The sequence below is a fragment of the Orycteropus afer genome, unplaced genomic scaffold (assembly GCF_000298275.1).
Source record: "Orycteropus afer afer isolate SDZICR_OR568_19922 unplaced genomic scaffold, OryAfe1.0 scaffold00035, whole genome shotgun sequence".
Taxonomy (NCBI): Eukaryota; Metazoa; Chordata; class Mammalia; order Tubulidentata; family Orycteropodidae; genus Orycteropus; species Orycteropus afer.
In genome coordinates this window covers 17891354-17895876 of record NW_006921622.1, presented here as the reverse complement: position 1 = coordinate 17895876, position 4523 = coordinate 17891354, and the positions used below count along the sequence as shown (strand labels likewise).

Sequence of the window (4523 nt, the reverse complement as noted above, 5' to 3'; positions counted from 1 at the left end):
ATATATATATATATATATATTGACTCTGGCTTATAGTAAATTGTTTCCTTATGTTTTATAAATTTTGGTTGTGAGTTCATCCTAAGATTTCAAGAGCTCATCTTTAAGAGCTCTTTGTAACCTAAAGGATATATCATTGAAAAGCTAAACTGAAGATATATTTCCAGTTTTGTTGTGCTTTGTGTTTAGGGATACACTCAATCCAGTACTATGTATAGTTTTTGAACCTGAAAAATTAATGGGTGCATGTTATACTTTCTAGGACACCCCCCACCTCTGTGTGTTTTTGTTTCTTACTGCTACTGTAACAGGTTACCACAAATTTAATGGCTTAAAGTAGTTTTAATTGGAAATGATCCAAATTTACTATCTTACATTCTGGAGGTCAGAAATCTGAAATGTATTTCATGTTGCTAAAAGTAACGTATCAGCAAGATTGCATTCCTTCTGGAAGTTCTAAGGGAAATTTTATTTTCTTGCTTTTTCCAGTTTTTAGGGGATGCCTGCTGTCTTGGCTTGTGGCCCTCTCCCTCCATCTTCAAACCAGCAGTGGCCAGTTGAGCCTTTCTCATATTGCATCACTCTGACTCTCCTGCCTCTGTCTTTCACTATAAGGACATTTGTGATTATTTTAGGCCTACCTTGATAATGCAGAATAATTTTCTTATCTCAAGAGCCTTAACTTACCACACCTGTAAAATCCTTTTTCCATATAAAGTGATATATTCACAGGTGTAACATATTACCATGAATTGTTTAATTTTTTAAAGTCTTCAGGGATAAGAATCAGGAGCAGCACAAAGCTGGTTCCTATGAGGCACAAGTCAGGTGTATCTCTACCTTTCCATTTTCCTCTTTTATTTTTGACTCTATAGTCACACCCTGGTGGCACTCTCTACTTCTCTTCAGGGTTCAATAATTTGTTTCAGTGGCCACACAGAACTCATAGGCATACTCAGTTATGTGATTTATTAGAGAAGGAATAGGCTATAACTTGGGAGTAGGATCCATTTGGAAATAACATAAATAATTCAGGATCAGTGTCAGGAAACACAAAGGCAACATCTAGAAGGGTCCCTTAAGTGGAGAGCACACCTCTTCCTTCTTTTATGCAGGGCAGCTTTTGACAAGGACAACTATCTCAGCTGCTCTGTGCTGTCAGGCCTCTCTGCTGTAGGGCTTTTCCGCCAGTGGTCTTTCTGACAACAGGCCTGTGCTGTTGACTGGCTCTGCTAATAGTGTAGCAGCTTGCTCAGCTCTCTCTTGGTTGCTACACTCCTAGCAACAGCTCTCTGCCACCATTGGGCCTCTCTGCCATCAACTTCTCCACTGCTAATTTGCCCAGGTTATAGCCAGTACAGCAGTTGCTCAGCTCTCTTACCTGCTTGTCAGCCCTCCACCATTGGCCTCTTTACCACTGATTGGCTTAGTTCACAGCCAGTGTAGCAACTTGCTCAGCTCTCTTAAGTGCTCTCTATTGTAGGCTCTCCACCATCCACTTCTTCTCTGCTAACTAGCCCAGCTCACAATCAATGTAGCAGTTTGTGCAGCTCTCCTAGCTGCTCTTTTCTGTCAGACTTCTCTCCCGTCAGGTGTCAGGCCTCTCTGTTGTTGGCATCTCCACTACTCACTGGCCCAGCTCATAGCTAGTATAGCAGCTTCAGGAGCACTCAGATCTCATATGGCTCTGCTTCTCTGCCAGCCGAGGTCTGAGCCAGCATTTGTCTCTCAACCATGCAACCTTGAAAATCTCTGTGTTTCCTATTGTCTTTCAATTTCAAATGCTTTTAATTTAACCTAAATAAAAAAGCATCAGTGAATCTCATCCATAAAAGATTTTGAATAGATACATGCACATCCTTGTTCATCGCAGCAGTATTTACAGTAGCAGAGAGATGAAAACAACCGAAGTGGCCATCAACAGATGAATGGATAACCAAACTATGATACATACGGAGTACTATGCAACATTAAAGAATAATGAAGAATCAGCAAATCCTCATAGCATGGATGAACTTGGAGGACATAATGCTCAGTGAAATAAGTCAATCACAGAAGGACAAATACTGCATGAGTGTGTTACTCAAAGTCAGAAAAGGTTTACACAGGGAAGGAAATTTTCCTTGTTGGTTACCAGGACTGGCAAGGGAGGGAAAGTAAATAGGTAGTTAAGAGGCAGATTTGATATGGGTGAAGGGAAGAACAATATAACAAGAGTGTGACTAGTACAGTATCACTAAGGAAAAGGAAGACATAGAGGTGCACAAGAAGTGCAGACAAAGGCAAATACTATTGTGTACAAAATACTGCATTATTAGTAACAGCGAACACTGATCTACGAGTGGATGCATAGGTAGACAGGCAGATCATGTATAGAGAGGTGAATGGGAATATACCCATGACCATACAGAGGTTTGGAAGATGATATTCCTACATAAGTATTTGTGTGTGGTATAAAAATGTCCATGTACAGTTTAAACCTACTGAAAGGCAAAGTTAGGATAACTTCTTAGCCATAACTAAGCACTTGGAGGGAGTAAGTTGCTGGACCTCAGGCTGAGGACCATGGTTGCTGGGAAAATCAAGCTGAGTTGGTACTACATAGTATACAAAAATACTGTTCTACATCTTACTTCAGTGAGTAGTGCAATCTTAAAACACTTACTAGTGGCCATGCAAGATGCAACTGTGTTGGTCTCTCCTTGTCGGGAGCAAAGAAGAGTGAAGAAAATCAAAGATGCGTGGACTCTCAGCCTATTTGACCCTGAGACCAGAAGAACTAGATGGTGCCCGGCTACCAATGCTAGCTACTTGGAAAGGTTATCAAAATAAGTGCCCCTGGATAGAGTGGGAGAAAAATGGGAAAGCAAAATCATAAAAAGTACAAGGTTTATTGGTCTGATAGAGACTGGTGCAGTCTCTGAGACCTCGGCCCTAAGTTACCCCTCAGGTCTGAATTGAATTCACTCTTGTGGCTTAACTCTCAGCCAAACAATAGACAGGCCTGGGAGCTCAACACCTACTATAGCAGGGGATGTACTCCTTAGAACAATCAACCATAGATCATAACAGCATTTGCACAGGGAGAAAGGTAGGGAGGCAGGAATACATAGGCAAGAAGGCCACAGAGAAAGGGTAACCACAGGGAGGAAGTGGGAGGAGAACTGTTAAACTGTAGGGGAATGTAACCAGCGTCACAAAACAAAACAAAATATGTATGAATTGTTGAATGTGAAAGGAATCTCCTTTGTAAAATTTCACCCAAATCACAATAAAAGGTTTTGTTTTTGTTTTTTTTTTAAAAAAAGAAGTCTTGTCAGTAACTTTGATTATTGTCATTGCCTCTGTTTGAACACCCATTTCTACTCTTATCAGCAAACTCAGCCTGTTTTCTTTAATCTGACCCAGCTTGTTCTGGATTATTCTCTGACACTGCTACTTAACCAGACTAAGAATATCACTTACCACACCCTGTCTCCCTTCTTGACTGCCTGCTGCTGTTGTTCTTCTCAGTATTTTTACATCTATTTCTCACTTATTGACTATTATCTGACATTTCACATGTATGACAATAGTAAAATATGTATCTAACCATTTTGCATATTAATTTGGGTTCCTTCTCAAGTCTATATCCCAGCCTGTGGAGCCACCCGTGTCTGTCAGGCTCACAGCTGAAGCATCTAGCTCTCCAGAAGGCCCCTCACTTGTCCTATCCTCACTGCTGGACACTGTTGGCAGCTCTTCATGTGAAAGAGGCAACTGAGGCAGATTGTGAGGGAGCCCTTTCAAAAGGGCCTGAGAGTGGCTAGAGGGTCCAGGAGGAGGTGGGGATGGGGGAAGTTGCTGTTGTTGCTGTTCCCGTCTATTCATGTGACCTGGAGGGACCAAGTCCTTCATTGGAATGGGTACTGGAGGTAATTTGAGGACTGGGGGCTACGGCAGAAACTGGAAGCCGCCTCCTCCTCAAAGGCCTGGGCTGCTGAGCTCCTCTTCCAATCAACTGTTAGTTTCCAAGTTCTTGGCCTTGAATTCCAAGCCCTCCAAGAGCAGTAGCACTTTGGTCATTTCTGTGGTCCTCAGCCTGAGGTGTGGTAACAGGTGGCTTGGGCTGTGGAGGGGGCGGCTCTGGGGGCACAGGCATGGACAGCACCCCCCACCAACCATCTTGATCCCTGGCCCCACTAGCCATCCAAGCGCCAGTGTATTTAGTACAGCCTCTGGGCCTCAGGTCCACTTGAGAACCAGCCCTAACTGCAGGGCCTTGGGGTCCAGAGCACAGTGGTGCTGAGGACAGGAGTTCTGAGAGTCTGGGCTCCAGGGCCAACTCTTCTTCATCCTCCTTGCATAATTCTGATTTTACATAACGACCTGATCTTTGGAACCTAACCATGTTGGTAAGTGAGGAGTGGGTATATTTTCCCTTTTTCTGTCTGTCTCATTTGAGCTAATGGCATATTTCTCTCTACCTAGTTTTTATCATTGGCCTTCATTCCTCTCTTCCCTTTGTTTTTTTTTTTTTTTTT

General features: G+C 42.7%; 1 protein-coding gene across 1 annotated transcript in view; it reads left to right on the top strand.

Annotated features, from left to right (window-relative positions):
* Window positions 1-4523, top strand: part of ABI1 (abl interactor 1) — a 194162-nt gene that overhangs the window by 134276 nt on the left and 55363 nt on the right. The gene's annotated exons all lie outside the window — the stretch shown is intronic.